The sequence below is a fragment of the Pteropus medius genome, unplaced genomic scaffold, assembly GCF_902729225.1.
Source record: "Pteropus medius unplaced genomic scaffold, Ma_sr-lr_union100, whole genome shotgun sequence".
Classification (NCBI taxonomy): Eukaryota; Metazoa; Chordata; class Mammalia; order Chiroptera; family Pteropodidae; genus Pteropus; species Pteropus medius.
This window is the reverse complement of record NW_024354875.1, coordinates 43733120-43751867: the sequence shown is the minus strand read 5'-3', so window position 1 is coordinate 43751867 and position 18748 is coordinate 43733120. Positions and strand designations below refer to the sequence as shown.

The window sequence follows — 18748 nt, the reverse complement described above, 5'->3', positions numbered from 1 at the left end:
GCAAAAGAAATGAAGAGATATTGAAGATGTATGGATGGTAAATAAGAATATGAAAAGATATTCCACATCATTAGCCATTAGGGCAAATGCAAATTAAAACTGCAATGCAATGAGATACCAGTAATCATCTATCAGAATGGCTAAAATACAAGATAGTGACCTCACCAAATGGTGGCAAGTATGCAAAGAACTAGGTCACTTATACATTGACAGTGGGAATATAGAATGCTATAGCTGCTTTGGAACACAATTTGGCAGATTATTTTAAAAAAAAACACTTTTTATTTCTTGTCTTATTAATAATAGCCATTCTAAAGGTGTGAGGTGGTATGTCTATGTGCGATATAAGACAAAAAACAACAAATGAACAAACAAAACAAACTCATAGACACAGAGAACAGTATGGTGGTAACCAGACTACAGTATGGTGGTAACCAGAGGGGAAGGGGGTGGGGAGAGTATGAAGAGGGCAAATTGGGTCAAATGAATGGTGACAGAAGGAAACTAGACTTTGGGTGATGAGGACATAACGGAAAATAAAGATGATGTGTTAGAAGTTTCTATACCTGAAATATATAATCTTATTAACCAATGTTGCCCCAATAAATTTAACTAAAAACAAATAAATAAACAAAATTAAACGTGCAACCAGCAACTGCACTTCTAGGAATTTATTCCAGAAAGAATTAAGACATATTCACACAAAAACCTGCACACAAATGATTACAGCAGCGTTAGTCATAATAGCAAAAACTGGAAGCCCAAACTTCCTTCATCCAACTTAAGAAGAAACTGTAACACATCCATACTATGCAATAAAAAGGAATGATTTATTGGTACATCTGACAATCTAAATGAATCTTCAGAGAACTACATTCAGTACAATAAACTAATCAATCACCCAAATTACATACTGTATGACTTCATTCATATAATATTCTTTAAATGAAAACAATTATAGAAATAGAGAACAGATTAGTGGTTGCTAGGGATTAAGAAGGAGGTGGGGATGGGAAGGAAGTGGGTGTGACTGTAAAAGGGCAACACAAGAGATCCTCGCAATGATGGATCTGTTCTTTATCTTGACTGTGTTGATATCACCATCCTGGTTGTGATACGGTACTATAGTTTTTGCAAGATGTTACCATTGGGAGAAACTGAGTAAATGATTCATGGGATCTCTGTTATTTCTTAAAATTGCATGTGAATTTATAATTATCTTAAAGTATTTGACTAAAGAAAATAATACATTTTAAAAAATACATGAAAAGAAGCTCAATGTCATTTGTCATTGGAAAATGCAACTTAAAGCCATAATTCAAGATCACTCCATACCTGTTAGGCTACTAAAATGAAAAAGGCTGACCATACATTGCGTTGGTGAGAATGTGGAGGAATCATACACTCATACACTCCAGATGAGGATGTAGAATGACACAACCTCTTTGAAAAACTGTTGGCAATTTCTTAAAAAGTTGAACATAAAAGGGCCATGTCATCCAACCATTTCATTCCTAGTTATATACTCAAGAAGAAAGAAAGCTTAAAACCAGAAGATATACCACAGCCATGAGATTGGCAAATAAAGGTCACAGTGTAAATTGACAGTTTCTTTGAAGAAGGTTTAGCAGTATCTAGACAATTTTAAAGTGTGCTCATGCTATGATCTAACAATTCCACTTTTAAGTTATGTGCATTAGAGAAACACAAAGATATACAAAAAAGTGCATAAACAGATATTCTCTGTGACTGCTCATAATTGCAAAAAATCAAAAAGACTACCAACGTGGAACTGGAAAAACAAATTAATGGGGTCTACACACTGTGGAGTACTAACTATGAAACAGTTAAAATTAATGAACTATTTCTTGAAACAATATTTATGCATGGATACATCTCAGAAACATAAGGTGAAATAAAAATTTGAAAAGCATGCTAAATTAAAAAATAACAAATATAGGGTATTTGTGTAAATATTTTAAATGCACACATGAAAATATAACATAATTGATTATAGATACAAATATATGGATTTAAAATGTAACAATAGATTGGAACAATACACAGTAGAAATAATAATTGTTGGGGGAAGGAAAATAAGAATGGTACTGGGGATGATATTTCAACAGAATGTAAGTTTTATCTATATCTGTTTAAGTCATGTATGTACATATGTATGCATATATGTATATATGTCTAATATAAGTATAAACTTTAAAATTCTAACTAATGTTAAGAATTTGAAAGCGTTGACATACGTTTATATAATTACTGTTTAAAAAAAGTAATGCTATGCATAATAATGTTAGCAAGATTTGTTATGCACTTCCCATAAGTCTATATAGATGGTAATGTTGTGCTGTAGTTTCATCTTTGTTGTCAGTGAGACCTGGGTTCAAATTCTTAGTCCACTGTGGAAAGGTGCAGGACTGTAGACGACTCAGCTTCTGTCCTAAACTTCAGTGTTCTCATTCTGTACTACCAAATAGGTTTGTTTTCAGGATTCAATCTGTTAATAAACAAATAAATGTAATGTATTAAGTAACCTGTCACTTCCTGAGCGTCCAATAAATTAAAGTTTTTTAGTAAGGCTCAGTGCATTCATAGGTCAGCTTGCTTTTCATATAGAAAAAGATTAGACTTAAATGGCATTATTTTTTAATGATCATTGATTTTTTAAAATGTATTTGTCTATGTATTTTTTTTTTTTGCTCATGATTTTCACAGCTTGGAATCCCAAGAAACAGTAGCAGTTTCTGGAAACATAACCTAGGATTCAATGAGTTAAATGATATTATTTCAAATAATACCCTTCTCTACCTGTACAGAAGTGGCGACCGTGTGAAACAAAAAGCCCTCCTTGAAAAGGGAAAAATCTCCCTCAAGAAACTCAGTGTAAATGCTCTTTTATGGGTCTCTTTCTTTGATCTTGCTTTTAAAAAACATTAACTACACTTTATTTCTCATGGTTACCTACTTTCAAATAAAATAGCAGATGCCCATTCAACCCCTGTTCATGGGGAGACTGTACTTCCAGAGAAGTCTATTATCTGAAAGTCTCCTTATCAGAACCATGGTAAACATCTGGAATTTCTTATCATTCTCTCCAGGCTAAGAAAAAAAATGGTCAACAGTCACAGCTAAAAAGTTAAAGTTTTAAAGTCTTTTAAAGTTACAGGCAACCACGTTTTGACTGGTTCCTAAAACAAAACGTAACAGCAACCCACACATCCTTTCATATATTCTGGCAACAATAGCAGAAACAAAATGTCATGCACTTACCCAGTATGTGGAAGCCTAGAATGTAAATATGAAAAGTGTAAAAATTTTTATAGCTTTCAAACTACAGGAGATAAGTAAAATCTTTGTAATGTGAAGAGAGCCATTTTCATTATCTCAGGGCCTTGACAAGTAGCTTCCCACGCAGCTTATCAAGCCGAATGCCACTAATCCTGGCAGAATACTGATTTTTTTTCCTGCTTTTGTTATGTCTGAAGGGAAAATTTTATGCAGTTGGTTAAATGTTCTGACAAACTGATAGTTCTCCGAAGTGCCTATAAAAAAAAGGAAGTTTGATAAACTGATTCTCTGCCTTCTGCTTCCACATTGCCTTGTGAACGCTTATTTTTCACCATGACAGGAATTATTGTCATCTGTATGTCCTTCTTCACAAAGCTGCACACCTTTTTACTCTCATCGAAGCATGCCTTTGGTTTCATTTTGTTCTACAAAGAACTCTGAATATCCTAGGCCTGCTCAGATTTGGTTCCTATGCATCCCTAAGTACCATTTTTAAGGATGAAACAGGACCAGATATGACAATCTATCTTTCAATAATACTTGATCATTTACAAACTGCTTTTATGTGCACTGTCTTATGTCCTCTGCAACTGCAAATGGGGAATTATTATCTAATTTAACGGATAAGAAAACTGAGAGAGTAGAGATGTTGAGCCACTTACCCAAGATCATACAATGTCTAGTTCTGTGTCTTGTTTCTTTGCTTGTTTTTTGTTTTTCTGTTTTTCATAGAGAGTGGCAGAGCTGCACTGGGAACCTAGCATCTCTGTAGGTACAGCTAGGTCGTGCTGTTATCCCACTGAGTCTTCCTTGTTTTTTTGAATTTAATATTTTTAATACACCACCTTTGACCCTCACGGTCCCAATTCTTCCTTCTTTACAAACTTGGTCTATATAACAATCCCTGGCACAAAAGAAGCCCTGAATATGTGTTTGATGGGAAAAAATGGATGGATGAATATAGATATATAATAAGTACTTTATGTGTTTATTCAGATGCTTAAAGATCAGTTGTTATTCTGATTCAGTAATTACTTTTTGTCCTTAAGAAGTTATTGTAAAGGTCTATGCAATCATAGGGTGAATGGTTACACGACAACATAAAATATTACCAAATAAAATATCGCTTTGTATGGTAAAACCTCTTTTCCTCTAACTTGCCAAAATCACAGTTCCAATAGAAAAGGACTTGCAATTTTTATTTATTTTGCACCACAGAAGTCAAACAGAATATAAATCATATGTATGCATAGACACACATGCAACTTCAACTATCCTATGTACTTTTCCATTTTCTCTTCTGAAATTGTTTCTGTCAATATTTTGATTTAGATCCTTCCAAAAGAAGAGAAATAGAAAGATTTAATCAAAAGATTGTCAAATGCCTGCATATGCCTAAGAATTAGTGGATATTATAGTATTTGAAGTCTGATACCTATAATTCTTGGGAGATGTATCTCTTATTTTTTCCTTCTAGAAATTTATTTACTTATAGGAATTTCAGGTAAAATTTATATTTTCAGCAATTATCTATTCATTTCATGTATATGTGTGTGCATAATGTGTATATTTACAGTCCCCAAATACCAATCTATGGTCTCACATCAAATAATAAGGAGAGCTAATTCATAAAAAAAATAAACATTGAATTTTAGAAATGTGATTATAGGTATTACAGACAGGAAAATGAACTATTTAAATAATAAAAAGCTAAACTCAAGATTCTTTAAGGCTTCATGTAGGCATGGAAGTTTGAAGTTTACCTGAGTTAGTAGGCAACCTAAATAATTTGGCAGAATCTTAAGGGTCAGCTAGTTGCTTTACCTCCAGGAAGGAGGATGTAGTTTTTTTCTGTGCTTAATGATCCTTAGGGAAACTTCTGCTTACTAATCGTCAAAGCCTATTCACGAAGGTTATGCTTTTAAATTGTGAGTGATTTAAGGATTTTTACAGCTTGGTTTTAAATTTCCTTTCCAGCCTCATCGTCCTTCATTCTACATATGATTTCTCAGCTCCAGCTAGACCAAACCACAAACCAAATGGTTAGCAAATTGGACCATTTATTTGTGATATGTATCATTTCCCTCTATATGCCTTTCTCCAGTGTCTCTACCATGACATTCCAGAAGAGCAAAGGTTAGATCTTATATTTTTAGCTTCCTTCTTTCAAAATATAACCACCTCCCTCTGGCTTAGACTAGTTATTTTTAAGTTATGGTAAGAGCTCAACAGTTTAGTTAAAACTCCACTTTGTCATATATGAATAAACAAATAAGATAAATAAAAGATAATTTGACCAGAAATGAGAAAACATGTAAACAGTTAATTTCTGGTTTCCATCTAGAACAGAATGGGTCAAGACAGGACATTTGGTATCATGCTTTTCCTCTCAAACAGGTAATTGATTAAATATTTCATTTTTTAACCAGTTTAATCTGCCTTATTTTTTAGATTTCAGAAGTCAAATTATCTATTTTTCTATTTGTCTCCTCTACACCATCTCATAGAAGTGGTGGGAGAAAACAATGTGATTCTTAACCTACAAAAAAATTAATTGTTAATTTCAGAAGAAAGGGGACAAGTTAGTAAAAATGATTCTGCTTCTCATCCATGTAGTGAATGTGAGAAAGTAATTCAGGAAGGATGCTAAGGAACAAGTTAATTATACTGAGGCATTTTTGGTAGATACAGATTAAATGTTGGAAATTAGAATTAAAAGTAAAAACAATTCATTGGTACATTAAAGGGGAAAAAAAGGAAATACTAGATATTTAGTTGTGTTATACTTTGTGAAACAATATTATAAGAAAATCCAAATTTGCAAAAAAGAAAAAAATGTAGAAATCTGTACTGGCATCATGAAATATCACTTTATAAATATCATGATGAGGTCATAAGCACAAGAATTTATTAGAGGCAAAATTGAATAAATAGATCAACAAATATTTCTTGAGCATTTACTAAAGTAATTAATAAACAATAAACTGAATGAAGCATGCGTGCGCATACACAATTGTTATTTTAAACATCACAAATTAGTTAATTTATTCAGGCTTAATGACATTTTTGTTTAGCTTAGATTTTGTGTTGTTATGATAATGATAATAATAACAATACCTTTTTATCTGCTATATATGTTATAAACTGTATATGTTTTATTTAATCCCCAACTGTCAATTCTGTAAGGTGTGAGGTAACACCCCTACTTCACGGATGAGAAGATGGGCACTCAGAGATTTAAGAATCTCATCTAACTTCATATGACTAGTAAATATCAGAGTTGGGTTTGGATCCATGTTATGACATTATTTGAACATCAGAGTCTCTGTTCAATGTCACGTGTCCTCTCCTTGGAGAAAGTGTTTCTGCAACCAGATTTTAATGGCAGAATTATATAAATATTAGTTTTAAATTGTGTTAAACAGATGTGTTTGGATCAATTAATATCTAGATGAATAAAGTTACTTTAAAGTAAATCTAAGGAGATACATCTAATTGCCATAATTCCGTGTTAAAAGATGATTTGCACGTACATAATTTGTAGTTTAAGCAATACACTGTAATAATTACTTGGATGACAAACTTCATTAAATATGTTTTAAATAACAAGATGACATTTGGCTAGCATATTATGTAATAAATGTCTTATTGAATTTAAATTGAATTCCTATTTGAGCAACCAAATTTAAATTCCAATCTGTCTGATAAAATAGGAAAACCCAAACTGTAACAGGTTAGTGTGCAGAATTACTTGACAATGAGAAACTCTATGGAAAGCTCAAGGATTTAAGGGCCATGCCCACTTTCTTCAGTTTATAGATAAATATATATTTTTGATGATTATGTATTGCTTAATTAGTATTTTAGAGCTAAAAAATGGCTATCATAGTTGAATATCTTTCTTTTGAGAAAAATAAACCTAAAGGGTAAATGAATTTTCCCAAAGTACACAGTTAAAAAGAGTATTGGGTTTATAATCTTCTGTATTCTCAATAAAAGTTCTTTCCATTGCACTACATAGTCTCTTATATATTAAACAGATAGACATGTAATAATAATATACATGTCCAGTACATAACAGTAATAGTGCCCATTGAATATCCTTAGTCTGAATTCAGAACACTCATTCCAGTTTCAATTCTTTCGTATATCTCCTACACGAGCTCAGGTATCACTTGGGATCTGAGATTCTGCATTTCTAACAAGAACCAGAAGCTGATGCTGCAGATGTGAAGACAACATTCTAAATAGCAAAGACTTACAATTTACCTATACATTTACTAAATGCTAGGCACTCTAACTTCTTACCTTACCCAAGGGTTTTCCTGCCTCCATATGACCTCCAACTTGAATGCCCTCTATCTTGATCTCTACTTATTAAAACTCTATCCATGTACCCATCCATCCATTCATTTATCCATCCATCCATCCATCCATCTATCCATCTATCTTTTTATCCATCCATCCATCTATCCACCCAACTGTCTAATACCATTTGTCCATGGGTGAATTTCTTGGTCATTTCTTCTTGAAAGTGTTTATTCTAACCCTACGAACTTTCCACAGCTATATGTGGTCCACTTGAAAAGTCAGCTCAGATTAGTTCACTAGCTAATAACCAGTCTGCTCTACAAACATGAGGTTGAGGTTAATGAGTGATTCTCAGTCCTGGTGGCATACTAGAACTCTTTAAAATACTAACTCCAGGACCCATCCTGCAGAATCTGATTGAATAGCTAGGTCTGGGATGAGGTGCGGACATTAGTACTTTAAAAAATAATTTAAAGGAAAAAATAGGGAAGGAAAGGATGATACTATACCAATTTTTATAAGAGAATACAAAATAGTACTTGTTACTTTCCTACAGTTTTTTATTCTGTGGCCCAGCAAAGGCCCTGAAATAGCTTCCAGATTCCCTTTTAGAGTGCATTATCTCATGAAGTTAGTCATGGAATGGAATGGACCATACCTAGCAGTAGTCTCTGATGTTTCTGTAGTTAGTCATGAAATAGATCAATTGCCAAATCTGAATGCAACAAGAAAAAAATGGAAGATAAGATGTGAGAGCAAGAAGGTCAAGAATGTCAGTTAGCCAATGGAGAAAAGGGAGTAGTGTAGAAGCTAGGAAGGAATATTTGTGCTTGGAAGAGCCCATCAATACAGTGTGTGTGTGTGTGTGTGTGTGTGTGTGCGTAAGTGTGTGTGTGTGTAAGAAAGGCTATATGATGGTACTCCAAGGGATTAAGGGCCTAGACTTGAGGAAATACTAACAACTTACTTCTTGTGTACCAGTCTCATCTAACCCTATTGTCCCCCAAGTTACAATATACAACCTAATCCCATTGCAATTCACATTTCAGACTATTACAGCACTACGTTATTCTGACTTTTTAAAGTAATAATTTTCATGTTTCCTAAAGTGCAAGATTGAGAAAGGATTTATCTTACTTATTTTTGGATGTGACAAAGTACTTGGTATAGTTTGTTACGTATAGTTGGTATGCAACATTGTTCTGCACCTCTATGAGCATTGCATCACTATAACTTTCAGTTTGGACATCTACACTCTCCTTTCTCATACTTTTTTTAAACACATGCTTTCTTTCAAGACTAAAAGTCTATCTTTCCAAAACGAAATTCTCTTTCCACTCTCATCTGGAAAACTTGTACATATCCTTCAAAACATAATCACATCTGTCCTCTGTGAAGCCATCCCTAAAAGTTAACATCTCTTCCCCAGGTACTACAGCTAGATTGTGGATATGCTCCTATTGGTGGAAATATCATGTTGTATTTTAATTATTTAATTGTACATCAGTATCTCCCTAAGCTGTCTGTTTCTTGAGGAGAGGGAGCACTTTATTAATCACTGCATCCTCAGCTCCTGGTACGGTTTCTGGAACATGGTAAATACTCACAAGTGTCTGTCAAATTGAAATGAATATCTTTATATAAAACACACACCCAACTCTGTGTATTATATATAATGGATACTTCACTAAAATTTATTGAATGAATCTTGGAAGAAAAGTAAAAAGAAGTTTTAATAATAATTAGAAAACAACTTAATTAAGCACAATTAAGCACAATGCCTCTCAATGTTGCTGATGTTCATTATTGCTATATAAATAACAGTACTTTGGTTTTGCTCTTAAATCTCTGCACTAATGAGAACATGGGACAATCTTTCTACACTGTAGATACCATAGTGACAAGATTCATGTGAACAAAATTCTTCTCAATCAGCCAGGACATAAGCTAAGATGTATTTTCATCTATTAACTTTGGGTTAAATTCTTTTCACAATACGAGACAGGTGGCAACTGCTTTTGTGCATCTCTGAATGTGAATAGCTTCTAAAATGTAAATCTCAAGTTGATGTTTCAGTGGTTCCTGAGTGATAGGTGGTTAAAAAAGGAGAGTCTGCTTGCCAAAGGGTGATGGATTCAATGAAGCTATGAAGCTATGAAGCATCTTTAAGAAGACATGGCCATTTTCCATGTCATTAGACAACTCACTACTGCCAACAACATCATTTCCATCTTACTTAGAATGGGTTGCCGACCATTTTCTTACATCAAGGTAATTCTTTGCAACAGACATAGCAGTGTAAATCTATATATAAAGAAGAAAAAATGAGTGAAATAAAAGTGAAGTTGTAATCAACGGTGCCTCCAAATATCTATTTGCTCTTTCGAATGCTGCTTTACAGTGCTGGTCTTATGGTAAGGTGGGTTGGTTATCTAAGTAAAGCGAACTCTGCACAGAAGACTCCTCTCTTCTCCATAGTTCCTTCTTTGTACCACGTTCAGAGTCCACACTCAGTTCTCCCTTAACAAGTGAATGGAGGCAAATTAAGCCTTTTCAGTATTTTATAATTTCTTTAAGAATTAGTCTGTCACAGCATTTTGTAGAAGCTACTCTTTGTGATAAAGAGCATGTCATCTCATCAAATTCATGGGCATACTTTGAAGGGTGGAGCCCTGGAGGTGGAAATGTGGTAGAGGGACTTCGATAAACTTCTGCTACTATTTTGCAACCATATCAGTGGCCAATCTTCTTGTGAAGAAACACAACGATGTACTTTAACATTCATTTCTTTGAAATATATTGCTTTTTCTATAAACTATGTGTCACAGAATTCTCAGGGGTAAGGTCCCAAAAGAATCCCATTTGTAAAAGCTAATGATAAGTAGCTTTCATAAGAGGAGCAACTACTTAGTGCCAAGGAAAATATTGTACATGAATTATTTAATAATTGAGAAATCATTCTTCATATAATTCACCTGTTCTGATTACCTGGACTACATCAGTGATATCAATAACAATCAAAAGTTCCCGCTCTTGTGGATCTTAGGCAATAAACCAGAAACTTAATATATAAGTACATTATGTAGTATATATCAAAGGTGGTTGTGCTGTGGGAAAAAGCATCACTGTAGAACAGGGTAATGAAGATTGGGAGTAAGAAGGCAGGATTTGATAAGAAAGTTAAAGAAATGAGGGAAGAAACCAAGAAGACATCTGGGAGAAGAGTGTGCCAAGCAGAGGAAAGAGTTAGAGCAAAGGCCCTAAGACAGGAACGTACCTCGTGTGCTGGAAGATAACTAGGGAGCTAGTATGGCTGGAGCAAGGAGATCCATGAGCGAGGTGATTAGTAGGAAAAGACAACAGAGAACTAACTTGGGAGTGACAGCATAGGGGACAGATGACTTAGGCCTGTGTGGGCCTTTGTAGGGGCTTTGCTTTTACTCTGAGGTAAATGGATAATTTGTAGAGTTTTAAGCAGACATATAACATGATCCATCTTAAGTTTTGCAAGACCTGTAAGGAGATGAGAGATGATTCATCTTGGGCCAGAGTGAGAAGTGCTTGACCTGGTTATGTTTACAAGTAGAACCAATATGATTTTTCTGATGGACGCGGGATATGAGACTACAAGAAAGTTGTTACTTCAGTGCCTGAGCAACTAGAGGGAAGAGTTTCTATTGATTAGACAGTGAAGGATACAAGTTGTGGGTGAAAAGTTGAGTTAGTTTTAGATTTGTTAAGTGCGAGCTGTCTGCTGTACACGCAAGTGGAGATGTCACGCCAGTTGGTGATCATTCAAGTCTGAAGTTCAGAAAAGAGGCCTTGTTTGGAAACCAAAATTTCTAACTATTTTATATTTGACTGGTATATGTATACCATTAGGGGGTGAGGGTGCACAGAGAAGAGGGCTGAATACTGAGTCCTGGGCACTCCATGGTGAGGACGAAGAGCAGGGTCAGCTCAGGAGACGGAGAGGAAATAACCAGTGATGTAAGGAAAATCAGGAGTGTGTGGTGTTCTCATAGCCTTGTGAAGGAAATACATTGAGGAGATAGAGAAATCAATTATTTCAAAGGCAGATTTTGAATTAAAGTACGATGAAAACTAGGAAATGACCTTTGCCTTTAGAAATATGAAAGTAATTGATGTTATTATTGAGAGTGAATTTGATGGGGCAGAGGAGAAAAGAAAAACTCACTGGAGGGCTTTACGAGAATTCTGTCTACATTTATGGCCCATGTAGTGTGCATTAAATAAAGATGTTCTTGAAATTGAAATAGGAAGAAAATTCAGAGAGTCTTTCATTTCTCCTGATATGTCATTTATCTGATCTCTTATGAGAAACACCGTATCACAGTGACTAAGGGTATAAGCTCCAGGAGTCCTAATGCAGGCTGCCCCTGGCAACTGCTCACCATTTACTGACTATCAAACAGTACTCAGATTCCTTAAACTCAATGCCTGCATGATAACAGCATCCCTCCCATAAACATTAGCTATAAGCAATAGTCCATGGCAGTGTAAGGTTTCTCTTTTGGGTGCATCCCTTAAGATTTAAATGGCAACTATTGTATACATGATGAATTTGATGAAACTAATTCAGTAGTGTTCATGACTGTGGATATTTAATGTGAAGCAAAAAAGGTGATCCAGGATAGAACTCATGAAAACTGAATTCATGAAAGAGTGACAGAAGGAGCTAGTGCCTGAAACAATTCAAGTGCATATGCATATTAAACAGCGACTACATTCAGAAATCACCATATGTATGCTCTTTCACAGTCTTAAATATCTCTCTTAGCAGTCTGTCTATCAGTTATCTGTGAGCTTAGGTTAAGTAGTTAGAGTCCTCATATACATTCCCAACTCTATATCCGATATCACAATGAAAATCATACTACTGAGATGTAATATACTCAGAATGGAGGTAAAGTAATTTAACAAGTTATGCACTCAAAGTATTAATATTCATCTCATTCCTTTTAAATTCCAATCTCAATTATACTTTAAAATATATTCTTTATTACAAAAATCTCTATGCCTAAGGAATATGGGGCCTCTGACTTGATCAATATCAGGGTCTTTCTTTATGATGATGGTCCTTGAAAAGCTGCATTTTTCTTTTAATATAAAAATAAAAGTATCTTCCTCCTAAAAGCAATGCTTTGGAAGGAGGGTCAATAGATCAATCCCAGTCACATGCAATTTTTGTTTATTCTTGCCAGTAACCCTAGGTTCAAGGCTATCCAAAGACTGCCAGACTGATCTGGTGAATTTCTGGCAAGGGAGAGATTATGATTTTTACAGTTTAGCTGAAAAAAGAGCCAAGTTTATTATCTATCTTTTCTGCTAAGTAACAAATTGTCTATAATATTCATCTTTCTCTCTTTTTCAATTCATCTCAAAATTCCTGTTTTGAGTGAAACTGGTAACAAATTTCTGCCATCTGACAGTTCCTTAAGATTTTCTGCAGTAATTAAATCTACCTTTAAGCAAAATTCATCACAATATATACAGGGTTGGAAATTTATAGAACCATGGCATAGATCCAGGCTGAAGTTGTATCTTCTGAACCTCAGCATTGCTTCTGCTATAATAGGAGGAGGGGAATTAACAGTAATTGCAGTCTAAATTAGCTGCATAATACCATGAGCATCTTATCGGTACATTATGTTCTGAGCAGGCAAAGAGAGTAGAGTCACCTAGAAATTAGGATAATTTCAGGTAAGGTATGCTAATCCTGATTCAAGTGACCCAGGGGAAGCAAATGGGGCAAGAAACTCTTGCTCAAGTAAAAAAACTGTTTGTTAAAAATTAGCTTAGCAGATTGTTTTACAGTGTGTCTGGTCCTTATCTATAGCCTATATACACAATTGGAACAGAATGCTCTAATAAATTTAGAAAGTGTATGAGACATATAAATTTTATACATTTTAATGTGAGGCAAGTGGGGGAGAACATTAGAATCTTTTAGTCCAAACTTCTCATTTTGCAGAATACTGAGGCCTGGATTCTAGATTTGATTGCCTATTGATTGATTCCCGGAAATACTCTATTTTTTTAGTGTAACTTTGGAGAATAAGAGTCCTGACAAATCCATTGTTTCTTGGAGAAGGAATCAGGAAAGCTCTCTCCAATTTTTATAATCCACAATTTTTTTTCCCCCCATAAGAATAGAGAGTTTAATTGAACTTAGTCATGGTAAATTTATTTTTAATATATAGCTAGTTTCTAATATTTACTTTAGAACTTGTAATATATACATAGCCATATGAGAAATCGAATAGGCTTTTTTCTTCATATTTTTCTTTATTTAAATTTTTTTTTAATTATAGTTAACATTCAATATTATGTTATATTATTTTCAGGAGGCTACCTTATGACTCAGCAATTATATTTCTGAGTATTTACCCATAAAATTCAAAACACTATTTCAAAAAGATATATGCACCCCTAAATTTATGGCAGCGCTATTTACAAGAGCCAAGATATGGAAGCAAACTAAGTGTCCATCAACAGACAATTGGATAAAGAGGTGTGGTACATATATACAATGGAATATTACTCAACCATTTAAAAAAATGAAATCTTACCATTTGTGACAATATGAATGGACCTAGAAGGTATTATACTAAGTGAAATAAGTCAGACAGAGACAAATATCATATGATTTTGCTTATATATGGAATTTAAAGACCAAAATACATGAACAAAACAGAAACAGACTCATAGATACGGAGAACAAACTGATGGTTGCTAAACAGGAGAGAGTCGAGGGGTTAGGTGGAAAAGATGAAGGGATTAAGAAGTACAAATCGATGGTTATGAAATAGTCACAGGATGTAAAGTACAGCATAATGATTATAGTCAATAATATTGTAATAATTTTGTATAGTGCCAGGTGGGTACTAGATAAACAGGGGAACCATTTTATAAATTATATAAATGTCTACCACTATGCTGTGCATCTAATCCACAAATTCTTAATATTATTTTGAATCCTTGGACCTCGAAGAAGTTTTTGCATCTGTCTCCCGCTCAGGCACCCACTCTTCCAAGCATGTACCTGAGAGATCTTAATGCTCTCCTCTCTATGCCAGAGAGGCAGTGTGACATATGGAGGTAATGGATGGGCATAGGTATGAATCTTGCTATCCCAGAAGTGGCCATATGACCTAAGACCAATCACTGGATTTGTGTGATTCTCTTAGGAACAAAGATGGGATAATAATACCTTCCTGAAGAGTTGTTGGAGGATTGAATGAGGTTATTTATGTGAAAATATATTGCACATAGAGAATATTAAACAAATGATGCAGATATAGCACATTATACTCATGGATATACGTGTTTTGGAACAAAACAGACTTGTGTCCAATTCCCAGTTCTGGTATTTACTAGCAGTGTGACTTTGGACTATTAACCTTATATTCTGAATCCTCACTTCTTAATTCACAAGATGGAAATGATGGCTCTTTTTTGTAAATCAGTACTAAGTAAAGATAATTAAGGTATAAGGTACATTGCACAGTGTGCAGCACAAAGAAGGCACTAAGATATGTAAGCTATTAATCATGTTTGTGACTAAGTATGCTTTTGACTCGAAGACTTAGTTCTGAGCCTCTATCCTATGCTTTAAATTTGTTTTACCCTCTTTTTGCCAATGACTCAAAAATTTCTACCTCTAGCCCAAATATCATCTCTGAGCTCACATCTCAACTATTTACTCAGCATTCTTGCTTAGAAATGTCATAGTCATCTTAACTTCACATGTACCAAATCAAAGTCCCTTTAGCCCACCCGAATCTGTTTCGTTCCCAGTAATTCTTCTTTTGGGAAAATGGTACCTCCATTTACCCAACTGATCAACCAAAGGTCTATGGAGAATGGTCTTCCCCCTTTTAGAGAATGAGTCGACAGAACATGGACATTCTAGAATAATAGCTCTCAGAAAATCACGAATCATTACGTCCGATTTCTACATTAAAAAATAAATTAATGGCAAGTAGATTTATTTATATCTAAGCAAAATTATGTAATAAGACAGTCTTGGTATTCTACATTTTTCTTTCAGAAACAGACATTTCCTCTTCAGAAATTTGAAAACTTCCTATCTGATATCTCTTCCTTATATGTTTATCGGTACCCCTTTTCCAGTTAAGAACTCTTTGTTCTTGAATCTTCTTTTCTCTCAAAATGTATCTATTTGAGTGAATGTTAAGTAAATATATATTACCCTTTCTGGTAGCATTCTATGAGCCACTTACAGTGCACTGCTTGGCTGTTAGGCACTTTGTAAGCCAGAGTAACAATACTTTTATGTAGTATGTTTGTGATGTATTACACATTCCCATAATTCATTTAATGAAAAGATCAGTCTAAATATAAGTGTAAAAGTGAAACTTGATAAAAGCTTTAAAGCTTTAAAGCCACAAGAAAATTTTAGAGCAACCAGAATACTCAAAGCATTAATCATTTTTGAACACTAAATTAAAGACGAGATTTTCTCCCCCTTTGGCAATCCATCTGATTCTATGTATGAAGAGACAAGCCTTAAAGGAAATAAGCCTTTTATGTACTACCACTTAAAAATTTCAGCTCCACCTCTAAGTGAGTTTTGTATTATGCAACCATGCCCATATTAATCCAAGAATTGTAAGAAGCCATTTAACACAGAGAGACGAAGGAAGAAAATACCAAGTCTAGGTTTCAGGAAAAAAAGTACTTCAGCCAAGGTAAACGTTTTTGTGGTGGAGCAAAACAAGGCATTAAAAAGTGTGGAGGTGATTAGTGCTTCTGTTTTGAAACTTGGTATTATAAGACTCTAAACTCAATGTGGGTGGGAAAAGCTGAGGTTGAGGCTGAAACAGGAACTGCAATTCACTTCAATCCTGTGCAAGAACATCTTGTTTTTCATTTCAGAATTTGGTAAACAAGTTTGCTCCTCATTAAATAGACACCGGTGACAGTGCCATACAGAAATTCTTCTGCAGATGTTTGAAAACACACTCTCAAAGGCATACGTAAATTACACTCCCTTAGAAACTAATATTTCTGTATGACTTAGAAGCATGTCCTGCTTCTTATTTCATTTTTCCTGGACTATTGCGGGAGATGGCTGACTTTCCATGTTCACCTCGAAGAGAAATAGAAAAAAGTGAAGAGGAAACTAAGCTGAATCTTAGCTTTGAAATTGCCACCTAAAAATTGTTCCCTGGAAGCTAACTAAGTACCTGAGATTAAAGTTGTTTTCTGTGTTGCTCCCAATAATTAGTTGAAAATGAAAGTGTTAATCGACATACCAGTTGTTTTGTTTTTATTTTGCCAGATAACATGTTTGATCAAAAATAAGAAGCAACAATAATCTATGGTCATGCCATCCTGAATGTGCCCGATCTCGTCTGATCTTGGAAGCTAAGTAGGGTCAGGCCTGGTTAGTACTTGGATGGGAGACCACCTAGAAATACCAGATATTATAGGCATTAAAAAAATAATAAAAAAATTTTTTTAAAAAGCAACAAAATTTACAATTATATGGTGAGTGATATAGTTTGTCAAGCAATACTCTTGGTGTCTATTACATTATTTAATTTAATCCTCACAATAACTTTATGACATAGATAATAATGAAGGTTCAGAATTTGAGTCAGTAGAAATATAATGTTATTTTATAAAAATTTTCTGAATATTTATGAAGACTTGGAATAAATATTTTATAACATTGAGAGGCTACTGTGAAACTACACAAAGAGAACATTGTTTTATCACTAAAGAATATCATGACAGTCGAGATGAGAAAATTATATTAAAATGCCTTGCTTTATCTCAAGAAAATTTGTGAAAGCATAGAATGTCAAGAAAAGTTTAATAATTATCTCATGATGCTGATTTATAAGACAAAACTAGGGGCGAGGAAAAATTTCACCCAAAACTGCCCTCTTTTTTCTTGATGTTTTCTCTTCAGTTATGTATCAGCTGTTTTTTACATGGAAATGAGGTAATAATTCATGAGATTTATCTTGTTCAATAGTGGAAAGTAAATAATAACTCATACAAGTTTTAGAAAGTATGGAAATGAGAAATCTGGCTTTACAACTCAACTCAGAACTATTTATAGCCCAGAATATGAATATATCATATTTATCACTATTTTTAAAGTGAGAGTGAGGGGTAGGTCGCATACATAAAAAAAGGTACATAAGAATCCAAAGGTGGTGCTGTGTCCCATTTGTTTGTGTCTGTTTGTGTGAGAGTGTATGTGTTCAATATACATATTATTAAAGAGTGTAAACCTTGGGAGTTGAAGAGTTTGATGAAAATTCAAACTACTTTGTTTGGACATTGAGTCCTCTAAATGCTATCCTTTATGTTCATTAAAAAAAATGTTGTGATGTATATGTGTGCATTGGGAATGGGGTATTTTTCCATTTTTTCCAAATATATATATTAACTATGGGAATTTATATTAAGAAAAAAACTAATTCATTTGTAATTTTCCCATTTATTGATAACACCTAATAGTAGTTTGCTATATTCCTTTCCAGTTTTTTATCTTCCCTAATAGTAAATGGCAAATTGATAAATAATCTCTTCATGTTTATAAACACTCATTTTAAAATCTTTTAATGCATGCATAGCATTTCAATTTCAGCATATGAGTAAATGCGAATTTATTAATTGAATCCTCTATTGTTGGAAACCTAGATTGTTTTACATCTTATATCATATGAAAATGTCCTAATAGCTAAATCTTATGGCATATTTATATTTGTTTCCTTAGAGTAAATAAACTTTACTAGGTCTAAACATTTTTTTTGACGTTTCCACCATCTCCATTTATTAATGAGAAAACTGAAGCTCAAAGAGGTTAAGAAACGGGTCCAAGATGACACAGCTGGTAGGTGGCGAGCCAGGACTTTGAAGTTAGAGCTGTTTAGTGCTCTTAACCACAATATTCCACCTCAGTTTCTCAATCTGGGTAGTGGAGAAATTGGACCAGAGGGTCTCTAAAGTGTCTCAGATTAGAATGATTTCAGGGGCAGAAATTATCCCCTCAAAATGCCGGAGCTGTGAATTCTTACATTGGTATATAATAATCTTGTGACTTTCATTTTATCTAAATTCACTGTAACGGTAA

The 18748-nt window shown here is 34.1% G+C and overlaps 1 pseudogene; it reads left to right on the top strand.

Annotated features, from left to right (window-relative positions):
- The first annotated feature begins 16974 nt into the window (after positions 1 to 16974).
- On the top strand, positions 16975 to 17093 carry LOC120597396 (uncharacterized; annotated as a pseudogene).
- The last annotated feature ends 1655 nt before the right edge of the window (positions 17094 to 18748 follow it).